The sequence below is a fragment of the Bombina bombina genome, chromosome 4, assembly GCF_027579735.1.
Source record: "Bombina bombina isolate aBomBom1 chromosome 4, aBomBom1.pri, whole genome shotgun sequence".
Classification (NCBI taxonomy): domain Eukaryota; kingdom Metazoa; phylum Chordata; class Amphibia; order Anura; family Bombinatoridae; genus Bombina; species Bombina bombina.
In genome coordinates, this window is record NC_069502.1 from 595661803 (window position 1) to 595680913 (window position 19111).

Here is a 19111-nt window from a genome sequence, read left to right on the forward strand (position 1 = left end):
AATAAAATAACTATCATTAACTAAATTATTCCTGTTTAAAACGAAATACTTACCTATAAAATAAACCCTAAGCTAGCTACAATATAACTAATAGTTAAATTGTAGCTAGCTTAGGGTTTATTTTTAATTTACAGGCAACTTTGTACTTATTTTAACTAGGTACAATAGTTATTAAATAGTTATTAACTATTTAATAGCTACCTAGTTAAAATAAATTCAAATTTACCTGTAAAATAAATTCTAACCTAAGTTACAATTACACCTAACACTACACTATAATTAAATTAATTACCTAAACTAAATACAATTAAATACAATTGAACAAAATTATCTAAAGTACGGAAACCCCCCCCCACTAAATTACAGAAAATAATAAAATAATTACGTTTTTTAAACTAATTACACCTAATCTAACCCCCCTAATAAAATAAAAAAGTCCCCCAAAATAATAAAAAGCCCTACCCTACACTAAATTACAAATAGCCCTTAAAAGGGCCTTTTTTGCGGGGCATTGCCCCAAAGTAATCAGCTCTATTACCTGTAAAAAAAGTACAATACCCCCCAACATTAAAACCCACCACCCACACAACTAACCCTACTCTAAAAACCACCCAATCCCCCCTTAATAAAACCTAACACTAACCCCTTGAAGATCACCCTACCTTGAGAAGTCTTCACCCAGCCGGGCCAAAGTCCTCAAAGAAGCCGGGCGAAGTGGTCCTCCAGACATGCAGAAGTCTTTATTGAAGCCGGGAAGAAGAGGTCCTCCAGACGGGCAGAATTCTTCATCCAGGCGGCATCTTCTATCTTCATCCATCTGGAGTGGAGCGGCTCCATCTTTAAGACATCCGATGCGGAGCATCCTCTTCCAACGAAGTCCAACTGAAGAATGAAGTTTCCTTTAAATTACGTCATCCAAGATGGCGTCCCTTGAATTCCGATTGGCTGATAGAATTCTATCAGCCAATCGGAATTAAGGTAGAAAAATTCCTATTGGCTGATGCAATCAGCCAATAGGATTGAGCTCGCATTCTATTGACTGATCCAATCAGCCAATAATGCCAGCTCAATCCTATTGGCTGATTGGATCAGCCAATAGGATTGAACTTCAATTCTATTGGCTGATTGCATCAGCCAATAGGATTTTTTCTACCTTAATTCCGATTGGCTGATAGAATTCTATCAGCCAATCGGAATTCAAGGGACGCCATCTTGGATGATGTCATTTAAAGGAACCTTTATTCTTCAGTTGGACTTAGTTGGAAGAGGATGCTCTGCGTTGGATGTCTTGAAGATGGAGCCGCTACGCGTCGGATGGATGAAGATAGAAGATGCTGCCTGGATGAAGACTTCTGCCCGTCTGGAGGACCTCTTCTTCCTGGCTTCAATGAAGACTTCTGCCCGTCTGGAGGACGACTTAGCCTGGCTTCGTTGAGGACTTCGGCCTGGCTCTTCAGTGGTAGCAAAATCTGTTTCATATGTCTCACTTTCTTTTATTTCATTCTCTGAATCATTAAAGGTAACTTTCTTGCTTTTATTTTTATTCTTATTTTTATTATCTTTACCTTTATGTTTCCATCTCTGTTTTTTTTTTTTTTTCAACTTAGACATTTTAATACTAGTCAGGTGTAATATATCTATATCCTAACATGATTAATATCTATAGTAAAGCCTATTAAATAATGTCTTTTTATCTCCCACTCTGTTAAGCAATCTGTAATAGATATCTAAAAATACAGAGTAGATATTCTCCTCCTCCTATTTGTGTTATAATAATATATGTTAACACATACAGCCTAAAAAATGATTAATATTTGATGTAGTAGCTAAAAAAGCTATTGTGTAAATGTCTTAAAATGGAAACCTAAGCTGCACAATGTGACTAACTAAAATTTCTTCTTACTAGGTTTATATAATTTCTCTAATAAGGTTTACAATAGAGTACAATATATGGTAAGTAAATATGTACTAAATGTATATCAACTGTAAGAAGTATTGATAGGTGAAAATATCTGAGTAAAAGGAAAGCAAGAGGGAGGGCATAAGCATGTTGTTATAAGCTTCAGGTGTATGAGGTTCAGGTATGGTCTATGATTAAGGCATAAGTTTACCGCCAAAACGCGTAAGACCGAACCTGCATACACCATTGGATTGTGTGTGTTCTCCTTATTTTAAGAACTATTGAATAATAAAGTCTACAACAGATTTTATCTACTGGACCAGATATATGTTTTCTTGATCTTTTTAAAATACCTTTATTTTCTAAGGCAGGGTCCATAAAAGTATGACAAACAAAATTTCAAACCTGCAATAAGTTCTTAGTCATGTCATGATGACATGACTAAGAACCTATTGCAGGTTTGAAACGTTGATTATTTGTTATACTCATGGACCCTGCCTAAGAAAATAAAGGTCTTTTAAAAAAGATACTCGGTGGATGGAAATTGTGATTGTTTGCAGTTCAGTGGAGACCTGGCTAGTCTCTTTCCTTGTCCCACTCTGGAGAGTGTGCTGTCTTCCCCCAGTGGATAAAGATTAATTTAGGGCAATGCCTTACAAAAGGCCCTTTTAAGGGCTATTGGTAGATTGTTGTTAGATTAGGGGGTGTTTTTATTTTGGGGTGTTTTTTTATAGGGGTATTAGATTAGCTTAAATTTTTATTATTTTGGATCATTTTGTTTAGCAATTCAGGTTAGATAGCAATAGTGTAACATCATCTGTTCACATCTCTTAAGTGAACATTTAAAAGTTAGACATTAACAATTGGGCAAAATAATTACCCAAGATTTATACTCAATTCTCGCCACACTGTAGCTTATTAGCTAACGTACTGCCTATTGACATCTGCTAAGGAAAGCTAAGCTAACCTACTCTCTCTCTTCTGCTTTCAGGTATGTGAATTGTGTTCCTGCATCCATCTGCTGCCAAAATCTCTGTTTTCTGTGTTAATTGTACTCAAAGTCTCTCTTTGGTATGTGAATTGTGTCCCTGCATTTATCTGCTGCCAAAATCTATGTTTTCTGTGTTAATTCTACTAAAAGTCTCTCTTTGGTAAGTGAATTGTGTCCCTGCATTTATCTGCTGCCAAAAATCTATGTTTTCTGTGTTAATTGTACTCAAAGTCTCTCTTTGGTATGTGAATTGTGTCCCTGCATTTATCTGCTGCTAAAATCTTTGTTTTCTGTGTTAATTGTTCTCAAAGTCTCTCTTTGGTATGTGATTTGTTTTTCCTGCATTCATCTGCTTCCAAAATCTCTGTTTTCTGTGTTAATTGTACTCAAAGTCTCTCTTTTGGTTTGTGTCTGTAGTCTGTGTAATATGTTATGAATTTATTCTGCTGATATCTTGTCTTTATCTATGTGACATTCAAACCTTGTCAATACTTGTAATTTTTATTATTTTGGATCATTTTGTTTAGCAATTCAGGTTAGATAGCAATAGTGTAACATCATCTGTTCACATCTCTTAAGTGAGACATTAACAATTGGGCAAAAAAATTACACAAGATTTACACTCAATACTCACCACACTGTAGCTTATTAGCTAATGTACTGCCTATTGACATCTGCTAAGGAAAGTTAAGCTAACCTACTCTCTCTCTTCTGCTTTCAGGTATATAAATTGTGTCCCTGCATTCATCTGCTGCCAAAATCTCTGTTTTCTGTGTTTATTGTACTCAAAGTCTCTCTTTGGTATGTGAATTGTGTACCTGCATTCATCAGCTGCCAAAATCTCTGTTTTCTATGTTAATTATACTCAAAGTCTCTCTTTGGTATGTGGATTGTGTCCCTGCATTTATCTGCTGCCAAACTCTATGTTTTCTGTGTTAATTGTACTCAAAGTCTCTCTTTGGTATGTGAATTGTGTCCCTGCATTCATCTGCTGCCAAAATTTTTGTTTTCTGTGTTAATTGTTCTCAGAGTCTCTCTTTGGTATGTGATTTGTGTCCCTGCATTCATCTGCTGCCAACATCTCTGTTTTCTGTGTTAATTGTACTCAAAGTTTCTCTTTTGTATGTGAATTGTGTCCCTGCATTCATCTGCTTCCAAAATCTCTGTTTTCTGTGTTAATTGTTCTCAAAGTCTCTCTTTTAGTTTGTGTCTGTAGTCTGTGTAATATGTTATGAATTTATTCTGCTGCTATCTCGTCTTTATCTATGTGATGTTCAAACCTTGTCAATAGTTGTTATAATTCCTCAATTTGTTATTTCACTAATGGTATAACCCCAGCTTCCCCCAAATTATATTGTCTGCTTCTTTTCTTATCTCACCCTGAATCAAGCCTTCCCAATTGGCCTTTTGACTGTCATTACCTACTTTATTGCAATCAGCTGAATGTTGTGGCCTATAAATTTAACACCGCTATGTGGATAGCAATGCAAGGGGTTAGCAGTGCAGAAAAGAGTACGAGGAGCACAGGCTAGGGTGTACTGCAAGTAAAAATATATATTTATTTAGTAACAAGTCGCGCCTAGACGCGAATGAGTGAAAATACACACAAAGTTAGTCCAGTGACTAACCAAAACAAACGCAGTGTGAGGGGGGAAAATACAACCACCCCGGGGTTAGAACTGTACAAAAAATCTACCTTGGCAGACTGTGGACAAACAGGTATACGCGTTTCAGCAGATTGCCTTACTCATTACCTGATTAAAACATCTGTGAGTGCTCTTTAAAAACTGACAGCCTGCGTTCCCATAGGTTTACAGGGACCCACCCCTTTGAAAACTACCAATGGGGTATATATACATGATTTAAATTAGCAACTTCAGTGATGTTCCAGTTTACAATATTATCTTCTAATGCACATATAACGTTACAATAAATTCACTATATATACACAGTAAACCATTAAACCAGTTGTGATATAGCAAACAAAAGTTGATGACAGGCATTCTCTAGCAGAATGGATAATGAAGAATACTCAATTCACTCATTCCCATGCAGCTTAAAATAGGCGTCCGCTTCCACACTCTCTGAAACATAATATGATATAACATTCTATGAGAGTTGTGATACAAGTGGAGCAAGCCAAAATTTACAAAATATATTGTGTAGATAGAAATGCTCAGCATGAAATCTTTTTTTGCATTAATGATAACGCTTAAGTTAATATTCAGATTAATGGAATAGAGACCAAAATAACACAAACTTAGGTGTAAAAAGAAATATTTTGTGGAATGTACATATTGGTTACTATAGCAGAAATAATTAGAAATCTAGAGATGTATTCCGTGTGACTAGCGGCAACGAACTGGATGCTGCCAAGGCATATATATACAATGCTACAAATTGAACTATAAATAGATAGAAATCTACATGTGTAGAACCATATGAGTATATATGGAATATATATGAATTAGCGCCCCTTATCGTGGCTGTTAAGCTGTACTAACTGCACATCCAATAATAATAATAATGCTACAGTGAGTGGCCCGCTTCTAGGACCCATTTTGTTAGCAATGCAGGTTAGATAGTAATAGTGTAACATCATCTGTTCACCTCTCTTAAGTGAACATTAACAACTGCAGTGGGCAAAAGAATTACACAAGAATTAATTAAGGATTGGACAAGGGATAAGGCAAGTCCTGTTGTAACACTGTGTTTTATTCACTGTTTGCTTACCGCTAGATTTGGAGTTTTGTCGGTAACGACCCGAAAAACTAACGCCGGCTTTTTTCTGGCCGCACCATAAAAATAACTCTGGTATTGAGAGTCCACAGAATGGCTGCGTTAGGCTCCAAAAAAGGAGCGTAGAGCATATTTAACGCAGCTTCAACTCTCGATACCAGAGTTGCTTACGCCAGCCTCAAAAACGTGCTTGTGCAGGATTCCCCCATAGAAAACAATGGGGCTGTTTGAGCTGAAAAAAAACCAAACACCTGCAAAAAAGCCGCGTTCAGCTCCTAACGCAGCCCCATTTTTTGCTATGTGGTAACCCTTCCTACGTCTGCACTTAACACTCTAACATGTACCCCGAGTCTAAACACCCCTAACCTTACACTTATTAACCCCTAATCTGCCGCCCCTGCTATCGCTGACCCCTGCATATTATTATTAACCCCTAATCTGCCGCTCCGTAAACCGCCGCTACTTACATTATCCCTATGTACCCCTAATCTGCTTCCCTAACATCGCCGACCCCTATATTATATTTATTAACCCCTAATCTGCCCCCCACAACGTCGCCTCCACCTGCCTACACTTATTAACCTCTGATCTGCCGAGCGGACCTGAGCGCTACTATAATAAAGTTATTAACCCCTAATCCGCCTCACTAACCCTATAATAAATAGTATTAACCCCTAATCTGCCCTCCCTAACATCGCCGACACCTAACTTAAATTATTAACCCCTAATCTGCCGACTGGAGCTCACCGCTACTCTAATAAATGTATTAACCCCTAAAGCTAAGTCTAACCCTAACACTAACACCCCCCTAAGTTAAATATAATTTACATCTAACGAAATTAATTAACTCTTATTAAATAAATTATTCCTATTTAAAGATAAATACTTACCTGTAAAATAAATCCTAATATAGCTACAATATAAATTATAATTATATTATAGCTATTTTAGGATTTATATTTATTTTACAGGTAACTTTGTATTTATTTTAACCAGGTACAATAGCTATTAAATAGTTAAGAACTATTTAATAGCTAAAATAGTTAAAATAATTACAAAATTACCTGTAAAATAAATCCTAACCTAAGTTACAATTAAACCTAACACTACACTATCAATAAATTAATTAAATAAACTACCTATAATTACCTACAATTAACCTAACACTACACTATCAATAAATTAATTAAATGCAATTCCTACAAATAAATACAATTAAATAAACTAGCTAAAGTACAAAAAATAAAAAAGAACTAAGTTACAAAAAATAAAAAAATATTTACAAACATAAGAAAAATATTACAACAATTTTAAACTAATTACACCTACTCTAAGCCCCCTAATAAAATAACAAAGCCCCCCAAAATAAAAAAATGCCCTACCCTATTCTAAATTACTAAAGTTGAAAGCTCTTTAACCTTACCATCCCTGAACAGGGCCCTTTGCGGGGCATGCCCCAAGAAGTTCAGCTCTTTTGCCTGTAAAAAAAAACATACAATACCCCCCCCAACATTATAACCCACCACCCACATACCCCTAATCTAACCCAAACCCCCCTTAAATAAACCTAACACTAAGCCCCTGAAGATCTTCCTACCTTATCTTCACCCTGCCAGGTTCACCAATCCGTCCTGAAGAGCTCCTCCGATGTCCTGATCCAAGCCCAAGCGGGGGGCTGAAGAGGTCCATGATCCGGCTGAAGTCTTCATCCAAGCGGGAGCTGAAGAGGTCCATGATCCGGATGAAGTCTTCATCCAAGCGGGAGCTGAATAGGTCCATGATCCGGATGAAGTCTTCTATCAACTGCATCTTCAATCTTCTTTCTTCCGGATCCATCTTGCAGACCTCCGACGCGGAACATCCTCTTCTCCCGACGCCTACTAGCCGAATGACTGTTCCTTTAAGGGACGTCATCCAAGATGGCGTCCCTCGAATTCCGATTGCCTGATAGGATTCTATCAGCCAATCGGAATTAAGGTAGGAATATTCTGATTGGCTGATGGAATCAGCTAATCAGAATCAAGTTCAATCCGATTGGCTGATCCAATCAGCCAATCAGATTGAGCTCGCATTCTATTAGCTGTTCCGATCAGCCAATAGAATGCGAGCTCAATCTGATTGGTTGATTGGATCAGCCAATCGGATTGAACTTGATTCTGATTGGCTGATTCCATCAGCCAATCAGAATATTCCTACCTTAATTCCGATTGGCTGATAGAATCCTATCAGCCAATCGGAATTCGAGGGACGCCATCTTGGATGACGTCCCTTAAAGGAACCGTCATTCGGCTAGTAGGCGTCGGGGAGAAGAGGATGTTCCGCGTCGGAGGTCTGCAAGATGGATCCGGAAGAAAGAAGATTGAAGATGCAGTTGATAGAAGACTTCATCCGGATCATGGACCTCTTCAGCTCCCGCTTGGATGAAGACTTCATCCGGATCATGGACCTCTTCAGCTCCCGCTTGGATGAAGACTTCAGCCGGATCATGGACCTCTTCAGCCCCCCGCTTGGGCTTGGATCAGGACATCGGAGGAGCTCTTCAGGACGGATCGGTGAACCTGGCAGGGTGAAGATAAGGTAGGAAGATCTTCAGGGGCTTAGTGTTAGGTTTATTTAAGGGGGGTTTGGGTTAGATTAGGGGTATGTGGGTGGTGGGTTGTAATGTTGGGGGGGGGGTATTGTATGTTTTTTTTTACAGGCAAAAGAGCTGAACTTGTTGGGGCATGCCCCGCAAAGGGCCCTGTTCAGGGCTGGTAAGGTTAAAGAGCTTTGAACTTTAGTAATTTAGAATAGGGTAGGGCATTTTTTTATTTTGGGGGGCTTTGTTATTTTATTAGGGGGCTTAGAGTAAGTGTAATTAGTTTAAAATTGTTGTAATATTTTTCTTATGTTTGTAAATATTTTTTTATTTTTGTAACTTAGTTCTTTTTTATTTTTTGTACTTTAGCTAGTTTATTTAATTGTATTTATTTGTAGGAATTGTATTTAATTAATTTATTGATAGTGTAGTGTTAGGTTTAATTGTAACTTAGGTTAGTATTTATTTTACAGGTAATTTTGTAATTATTTTAACTATTTTAGCTATTAAATAGTTGTTAACTATTTAATAGCTATTGTACCTGGTTAAAATAAATACAAAGTTACCTGTAAAATAAATATAAATCCTAAAATAGCTATAATATAATTATAATTTATATTGTAGCTATATTAGGATTTATTTTACAGGTAAGTATTTATCTTTAAATAGGAATAATTTATTTAATAAGAGTTAATTTCGTTAGATGTAAATTATATTTAACTTAGGGGGGTGTTAGTGTTAGGGTTAGACTTAGCTTTAGGGGTTAATACATTTATTAGAGTAGCGGTGAGCTCCAGTCGGCAGATTAGGGGTTAATAATTGAAGTTAGGTGTCGGCGATGTTAGGGAGGGCAGATTAGGGGTTAATACTATTTATTATAGGGTTAGTGAGGCGGATTAGGGGTTAATAACTTTATTATAGTAGCACTCAGGTCCGCTCGGCAGATTAGGGGTTAATAAGTGTAGGCAGGTGGATGCGACATTGAGGGGGGCGGATTAGGGGTTAATAAATATAATATAGGGGTCGGCGGTGTTAGGGGCAGCAGATTAGGGGTACATAAGGATAACGTAGGTGGCGGCGTTTTGCGGTCGGCAGATTAGGGGTTAATAAGTGTAGGCAGATGGAGGCAACGTTGAGGGGGGCAGATTAGGGGTTAATAAATATAATACAGGGGTCGGCGGTGTTAGGGGGAGCAGATTAGGGGTACATAAGGATAACGTAGGTGGCGGTCGGCAGATTAGGGGTCAAAAAAATGTATTCGAGTGTCGGCGATGTGGGGGGACCTCGGTTTAGGGGTACATAGGTAGTTTATGGGTGTTAGTGTACTTTAGAGCACAGTAGTTAAGAGCTTTATAAACCGGCGTTAGCCCAGAAAGCTCTTAACTACTGACTTTTTTCCTGCGGCTGGAGTTTTGTCGTTAGATGTCTAATGCTCACTTCAGAAACGACTCTAAATACCGGAGTTAGAAAAATCCCATTGAAAAGATAGGATACGCAATTGACGTAAGGGGATCTGCGGTATGGAAAAGTCTGGGCTGAAAAGTGAGCGTTAGACCCTATTTTGAGTGACTCCAAATACCGGCGGTAGCCTAAAACCAGCGTTAGGAGCCTCTAACGCTGGTTTTCACGGCTAACGCCAAACTCCAAATCTAGGTCTTAGTTTGTAATAATGCTCACTATATTCACATTCCTTTTTGCTACCTCTTGTCTCTATGATAAACTACTTTATTCTATTGCTCCTTCTTCCTCACCACCTACACTGTTCATCAGCCCATTTCTCTTAACCTCACATTACTTTTGTATTCATGAACTTCACAACATTCCTAAAGACTCTCTCTCCCCCTTGCACTTCAGCCCCAAAACAGTCTCAATACTGAAAATCTGCATCTCACCTCATTTCACTCTCCCTCTTGCTCATACTAGCTGCTGGCGACATCTCCCCTAATCCTGGGCCCACACAACTTCCTAGCCTTGCACATCCACGCATGCCTTTCAATAGACTTCAAAAACAAAACTTTGGTAACATTAATCTCATTCCTCTTGCATCTAAAACCACCACCCCCTTCACTTGTGCACTCTGGAACTCTCGCTCTGCTTGCAACAAGCTCACTTCTCTCCATGATTTCTTTATCTCCCACTCTCTTAACCTTCTGGCTCTTACAGAAACCTGTCTCTGTGCTTCAGACACAGCATCCACTGCTGCACTGTCACATGAGGGTCTCCATTTCAGCCACACTCCTAGGTCTGGCAATAGACAAGGAGGTGGTGTTGGTATTTTACTTTCCTCTCATTGCACCTTTCAACAAATACAGCCATTCTCTTCCCTCACATTTTCTTCATTTCAAGCACACGTGATTTGTTTATTTTCTCCCCTCTCTATATGTGTTGCAGTCATATACCACCCCCTGGCTCAATTTTACATCACTTTGCTGCCTGGCTTCCTTATTTCCTTTCCTCGGACACCCCTACCTCATTTTTGGTGACTTCAACATCCCTCTTGACCACTGCCTCCTATGCAAAACAACTTTTGCAACTCATTTCCTATTTCGGCCTGTCACAATGGACTGACTCTCCCACTCATAAAGATGGTCACTCCCTTGATCTCATTTTCAGCTATCAATGCACTCTCAAATTTCACAAACTCCCCTTTTCCTCTTTCTGACCATCATCTCCTAACTTGCAACATCACTTCCCTCCCTACAACCCCCCCTGCCTCTACTCCTTACACCAAACTTCATAGAAGCACTAAGTCATTAGATCAGCAACACCTCCTTTTCCTGCCCTGACCAATCTATCTGCAACTATAACTCCACCCTTACATCATTGATACCCTGTCCCCTCCTACTATAGCTCAGAAACCACACTCTCATCCTCAGCCTTGGCATAGTCTTCTGATACTGTACCTACGCAGATGTTCCCATGCTGAGCGAGACTGGAGGAAATCTCAGAGTTCAGCTGACTTTCTTCACTACAAGTTCATCCTGAACTCCTACTATTTTGCCCTTAATCTTTATAAACAACAATACTTCTCTAATCTAATTTCTACTCTTTCCTCTAACCCAAAACATCTGTTTTCAATGTTCAATACTCCTCCGCCCACCCCCACTTCCTAATACAACATCTCTCAGCTCAAAATTTTGCCAGCCACTTCAATAAGAAATGAAATCTCCTCTCAACTTACTACCAATCTCCAACCCCCTCAAAAGCTCACAATCATTCAAAACCCAAATACCCTTAAATTTAGCTCTTTTGCCCGGTTACTGAGGAAGAATTTTCTGCCCTTATACTGTCCACCCACTTCAATGCCTGTCCCCTTGACCCTATCCCCTCACAGCTACTCCCCTCCCTCTCTTCTACCCTCACCCCCATACTCACACACATTTTCAACCTCTCCCTCAGCACTGGTATTTTTCCCTCATCTCTAAAACATGCACTGGTCACACCTATACTCAAAAAACCTTCCCTCGATCCAACCTCCCCATCTAACTACCGTCCTATTTCCCTACTCCCTCTTGCCTCAAAGCTCCTTGAAAAGCTAGTATATGCACGTCTTTCCCATTTCTTTACACTATACTCTCTTCTTGACCCACTGCAATCCGGATTTCGTCCCCATCATTCCACAGAGACAGCAATTGCCAAGGTTACCAATGACCTACTTACAGCTGAGCTACACATTTAGTACTAAACATGGCAGTTATGGTGCAAAGATGGGAAAAGTCAGTGCTGGAAACACTCCGATATCACTTGCAGGCACTAGAACAGGAAATGACTTTCATTTTGATCGATGCCTATTATAACTACCCACTGGGCCAGATCCACAGTACCTCAACCTGGGAGACCACCAAAAGCCATTACTTTACTGTCCCGCCAGAGGAATCTAAGACCCATCACAGCATAGAAATGACCAGTACAGATGACCACGCTGCCCTGTCTTCAAACTCACCCACTGCGACTCCGCTGGGAGATGGGACTCTTGGTCAGGAGTCTAAAACGCCTTATGAAGCCTGAGGAAGCTGCGGCACTTGTCGGAGACTCACTTGTAGAGCCACTGATGCAGATAAGATATGACACAGAAAAGAGAACACCTCTGCTGGATATGCCTTTTTTCAGTGTACCTTTGTCGCTAGCTTCTTGGTTACGGACAGACTCGATCAGCTTACTGAATGACGGACTAGTGCCCACAGGGATAACGGGGCCGACATTAAATTCTACTGTGTCTACCATTCTGCAATTGAAAGGTAACCAGTGCACATATGTAGGGGATCTGACATTAATTCTGATCACACTTCACCCTAGAAGCACCATACAAAGGGGCCCTTATATCTGGACAATTGCCCTGTGGAGATTTACTCTGCAATATCGATTTGCTCCTACTTTTCTTTACTTCTGCTCCTTATACCCTGACACCCAGGTATATTTTTTGAGAATTGGAGTGGGTTGAGGCTGTGCTGTGGGTAGTTTATGGTGCACAAGGGACTGAAGATAATTAAGAGTCCCTGACAGGATCGAGCTGCTTCGCTCCTCATGATTGGAATTTACTCATTCTGTCATCGTTTTTGGCAGTCCTAGCTGGACACATTATGAACATTATACAGTTGAAATATGCAGTTCTCCACCACTGCTGTGTTTTGAGTATATAACTTGTAATATTTAGGATGTTCTAAGAAGCTCAAAATATGAAGTCTTAGGTTCTTTATCTTTCACTGTTCAAAGCTAGTTTTTGAACTTTATGTATGTGATTTTTAGTAGCCTACTGTTACTTCCTACTAGTACACTATAGAAGCCTCTTAGCCATTGAGGAGTAAGGCATATATCTGTGCTGCAATGGATATGTGTTTATGTGAATGCAGATAAGGTCTTGTTTTTGCTCATCCCAGTAATCTGTCCATTTTCACCAATATGACAAGTGTTGTCCTTTTTTTTTGCACTGAAGGGTCTTGTACTGGTTCCCCCTTTTTTTTTATTTATTCTTTTTTTTATCTCTAAATTTAGACAAAATGTATTAGTATTTAGGTTATATTCTCCTTAATGGGCATATTATTATACAAACTGTTTCTTCCCTTAACTATAACTGTTATCAAACACAAGAGAATTAGAGAATTAAACTATGTTTCCATGCACCTCCCCTCTGAGTGATTTAATCTTTGCTATATAACAGGGTATATCCTTGTTTCAGCATAATACTCTACCTATTTGGACAGCTGTCTATTGTCAAAGTCCACTGGCTCTCTATATTCCCACCACTGGTAGAGCCCTTAACATTCAGGTAGAAACATATTTATTTCCCCCATATGTTCTTTATGCTGCGTAATCCAACTTCACCCATAGTCTCCCTACTCCACTCATGTCATCTCACTACTATTTGAGTTTGTTCCCAGCATCTCCCATGTCCCACCAGTGGACCACTGTGTTCCATTATATTCTCCAGAAGCATAGGTCCACTCTGATTATTATTTTTAATTGTCCATATTTCCAAAACCTTTATACTGTACCAGTCTAGTTTTATACTTAATTACATAAATACTACTGCTTTCAATGTAAAATCACTGACACTTGACCCGTGTATTTGTAAAGTTTATTTACATTGTATGTTCCTTTACACTAGTTGTATTTTGTTAATATTTGTTTATATATATTGTTTTAGTTATATGTCCATGATATATAAAAAAAAAATCCAAAGGCCACTTCTCTTTGTTTATCCTCCTTGATCTGTCTGCAACCTTTGACACTGTTGACCACCCTCTTTTGCTCCACACCTTCCAATCCTTCAGCATCTGTGACACAGCTCTCTTGTGGTTCTCTTCCTATCTATCTAACCGTACCTTTAGTGTAGATTTCTCCGGAGCATCATCTGCCCTGTTACCTCTTTCTGTTGGGGTACCTCAAGACTCTGTCCTCGGTCCCCTTCTCTTTTCAATCTATACATCATCATTAGGTTCCTTAATAGAGTCCCACAAGTTTCAATATCATTTGTATGCCGATGACACCCAAATCTACCTCTCTTTCACTTCCACCTTAAAAACAACTCTAAAATTAGACATTTCCTTACACAAGACACAACTAAGATTTTTATCCACTCTCTCATCCTTTCCTGTCTCGACTACTGCAACTCCATCCTCTCTGGTCTACTGAGCTGCTGGCTAGCTCCTTTACAATCCATAATGAATGCCTCTGCCAGGCTCATCTTCCTTACATGTCGCTCTTCATCTGCTGCACCTCTCTGCCAATCCCTTCACTGGCTTCCGTTTGCCTCCAGGAAAAAACACAAAACCCTCACGTTGACACACAAAGCCCTCAACTGCACTGCTCCCCACTACATTTCAGACCTTGTCTCCAGATAATCTCCCTCTCATCCCCTTCACTCTGCTCATGATTTCCTACTCTCCTCTTCTCTTGTTACTTCCTCACATTCCCGTTTACAGGACTTCTCCAGACTGGCCCCCATCCTGTTGAATTCCCTGCCTCGCTCCACAAGACTCTCACCTAGTTTCAACAGCTTCAAGCTCTCCCTAAAGACTCTACTATTCAGAAATACATACAATCAACACTAACCTATCCTAACTCCATTGCTTTCCCCTTGAACCCTTAAAATGTAAGCCTATGAGCCCAGCTGTTTGTAGATCGCCTTCATAAGAGCCGACTACAAAAGTGCAACTCTCGGCAGGGCCCTCTGCTCATTTGATCCCTATAAATGTTATCCTGTATACCAACTATGTTTATAGCACTGCAGAATCTGTTGGCGCTCTACAAATACCTGTTGATAATAATAATAATAATCTTATAACCAGATTACGAGTTTTGCGTTATAAGGGGTGCGGTACTAACTTGCACATTATTGTCACAGCTCACTTACCTACAGCGCTGGTATTACAGGTTTTTCTAAACCTGGCGTTAAAATGCAAGAAGTGAGCGTAGAGCAAAATTGTGCTCCATACAGCACTCCAATACCAGTGCTGCTTAAGTCAGCGGTGAGCTGGTTGTACATGCTCGTGCAAGATTTCCCCATAGACATCAATGGGGAGAGCTGGCTGAGAAAAAGTCTAACACCTGCCAAAAAGCAGCATAAATCTCAGTAATGCAGCCCCATTGATTCCTATGGGGAAACACATTTTATGTTTACACCTAACACCCTAACATAAACCCTGAGTCTAAACTCCCTTAATCTTATACTTATTAACCCCTAATCTGCCGTCCCTGACATTGCCGACACCTGCATTATACTTATTAACCCTTAATCTGCCGCTTTGGACATTGCCTCCACTTACATTATACTTATGAACCCCTAATCTGCTGCCCCCAACATCGCCGACACCTACATAATGTTATTAACCCCTAATCTGCCTCCCCCAACGTCGCCGCCACTATAATAAGCATATTAACCACTAAACCATGGTCTCCCGCATTGCAAACACTAGTTAAATATTATTAACCAAAACCAAACACTAAATTACAGAAAATAAAAAACAAATTACAAGATTTTTAAACTAATTACACCTAATCTAATAGCCCTATCAAAATAAAAAAAGCCCACCCAAAATAAAAAAGCCCACCCAAAATAAAAAAAGCCCACCCAAAATAAAAAAAAAACCCTATAGACTATACGCAATTTGCGTAAATTGATTTGCGGGAAAGGCCAAAAAAGTGTGCGATGCCCCTAAATCTGCAAGACTCGTAAAACACTGCTTTTTTTACTTATAACGCAAGACTCGTAATCTAGCGGTTATCTTTTTTTAATTTTTTTGTAATTTTAGTGGGGGTTTTTTGTAATCTTAGATTTTTTAATTTTGTAACCTAGGTTTTTTTATATTTTTGTTTATTTTTGTTTTTTAAAATATTAATGTAAGGTTAATTTATAGTTTACATTTTTTTTTTTAATTTCACAAGTTTTTATTTATTTTAAGGTAGTTAGTATATTGTAATGTTAATTTAAAGTTAGAGGGTCTTAGGTTTAGGGGTTAATAGTTTAATTTAGTGTGTTGTGATGTGGGGGGCCGGCATTTTAGAGGTTAATAGGTTTATTATAGTAGTTGCGATGTGGGGGGGGGGGCGGCGGTTTAGGGGTTATAGGTTAATTATAGTAGTTGCAATAGGGGGGTGGCGGTATAGGGGTTAATAGGTTTATTATAATTGTTGCAATGTGGGGGGCGGCATTTTAAGGGTTAATAGGGTTATTATAGTAGTTGCGATGTGGGGGCCGGAGATTTAGAGGTTAATAGGTTTATTTAGTGTTGGTGATGTGGGGGTCCACAGTTTATGGGTTAATACTTTATTTTAGTGTTAGCTATGTGGGTTGGCAGTGGATTAGGGGTTAATAAGTTTAATAAAGTCTTTGCGATGCGACGCGATGGTGGTTTAGGGGTTAATAATGTAGTTTATGGATGTTAGTGTACTTTAACTACTGTTACTACTGTACTTTAACATTTTTGTTTTGAAAATCCGTAACTACTGGTCTCTGATTGCGGAATGGATTGCGGCGGTATAAGCTATAATGCTAGCATTATAGCCGGACCCCACAACCTGTAATGCAGGTGAGCTGAAAATTCCACACTCAAAAGCGATTTTATGAGCGGGAATGGAGAGTTTCGGTATAGGCTAAAACGCTTGCGGTATAGCTGTACCGCCACAATTTGTAGTATGGGAGAGCTGCCATTCCGCATTTTTATTTATTTTAAGGTAGTTAGTATATTGTAATGTTAATTTAAAGTTAGGGGGTTTAGGTTTAGGGGTTAATAGTTTAATTTAGTGTATTGCGATGTGGGGATTCCGGTAGTTTAGGGGTTAATAGGTTTATTATAGTAGTTGCGATGTGGGGGGCCGTCGGTTTAGGGGTTATAGGTTAATTATAGTAGTTGCGATGGGGGGGCGACGGGTTAGGGGTTAATAGTTTTATTATAATTGTTGCGATGTGGGGGGCCGGCATTTTAAGGGTTAATAGGTTTATTATAGCAGTTGGGATGTGGGGGCCGGAGATTTAGGGGTTAATAGGTTTATTTAGTGTTGTCAATGTGGGGGTCCACAGTTTATGGGTTAATACTTTATTTTAGTGTTGGCTATGTGGGTTGGCAGTGGATTAGGGGTTAATAAGTTTAATAAAGTATTTGCGATGCGGCAGGATGGTGGTTTAGGAGTTAATAATGTAGTTTATGGATGTTAGTGTACTTTGTAACATTTTTGTCCATAACTACTGGTCTCTGATTGCGGAATGGATTGCGGCAGTATAAGCTATAACGTTAGCGTTATAGCCGGACCCCACAACCTATATTACAGGTGAGCTGAAAATTCCACACTCAAAAGTGATTTTATGAGCGTGGAATGGAGAGTTGCGGTATAGGCTAAAATGCTTGCGGTATAGCTGTACCGCCGCAACTTGTAATACGGGAGAACTGCCATTCCGCACGCAAAGGCCAATTTTTCAACAGTAAAGCCGTACCACAAACCTTGTAACTTGTAATTTGGCCCACTGTTATTTAAGTACTGTAAAATTGTATTCTAATATTAAATTAATATCCTGATGATTATGATATATTTAATTTGAGAAATAATTTAACCAAAAAAGTATACAACCCTCAGACTAGACCCAAATGGTTTTTCAAAGGTACATACAGTAGATGTTAAATTTGAAAAAACAGAAAGACAAGGAGCATGCTGGTAAAGAAATGTTTTTAGATGCAGTTGAACTGTCCCCATAAAAGTTAAATTATGTTATGAAGCCACAGATACATTTGAAAAGTTTGTGATAAGTGAGTTATCAATGGGTTATCCAATGGATTAAGATGTGAAAACTCTGGGAAATACCATACAAGATACTTCACACATGGATTGTTAATGATTCTTAATGATTGGTATAATAAGGCCTAAAAAGCAACATTTGTAGTATGCTTAGAAAAACAAAGGAAACTTATAATACTTTAAAACACTCCCTCCTTCACTTAAAACTATGCAGCTTATGTTCTGACTTTATTCGCTTTATATATGGTACAAAAAAGTATACAATTTTTATTTCCATTGACTTCTTGTTCTTTCCTTCCATGTTGGCATCAAATAAACCATCAAAAACTCCAGTTACATATTTTATGCATTTACCTAATCCAGTTGAAGAAAATCCAGATGTTTTGGTACTTATCACTACCATAACTTGTGCAGCCTAAAGTATTCAAATGCATGAATCTGCATAAATTAGAATACAGACTTTAATGATAACAAAAATAAGTTAAGGAGGAATATCTGATATTCAAGTGCAATTGCTAACATATGTAAATGTGCTCCTGAGATTTTAAAATAAATGTGAATTGTATTTTAATTTGTGGATATTATATAAATATATAAATGTAGTCCCTGTGTCCCTTTGCATTTAATATGGAAGTAATTGTTAATTTTTTTTTTAAAAAAACCTGTATCTGTGATATTTCTTATAAGGTAAAATGTATAATAAGCATTCTAAATAGAATTGTTGTTTTCTGTATAGTTTCTTATATGGCTCAAAAAAAGACTTGTCAAATGAAATTTAAAGTTATGATTAATTGTTAATGTTAGTTTAGATAGTAATATAAAGCTTAACAATATTTTTTTTAGAAACGATTAAAGACACTTAACTTATTCAATAATATTTTAACTGCATGAATTGACATTCACAGACAAATCCAATAATATTTCATATAAGGCAAGAAAAGAAATTTACACAAAATATTAGTTTAAATCAGAGGGACACCATTTTCAAATATTTAACCACAATGCCCTTTATTCATTGTTTTGGAGAAAAAAATCTAAGCAAGTTAAATAAAATATATATGTCTGTGTAAACACATTTTATGTGAACAATGTTTTAGCAAAATTCTGAAATACTAAAGTACCACAAAACTACTTATACACATAGACTCTGAACACACATACCTGGGAAATTCTT

At 38.3% G+C, this 19111-nt stretch overlaps 1 long non-coding RNA gene across 1 annotated transcript in view; it reads left to right on the top strand.

Annotated features, from left to right (window-relative positions):
- Positions 1-3628: 3628 nt before the first annotated feature.
- LOC128655500 (uncharacterized) overlaps positions 3629-19111 on the top strand; it is a 41472-nt gene continuing 25989 nt past the window's right edge. Inside the window, exon 1 of the long non-coding RNA XR_008401827.1 lies at positions 3629-3692. This is a non-coding gene — a long non-coding RNA (uncharacterized LOC128655500). The remainder of the gene's footprint in view (positions 3693-19111) is intronic.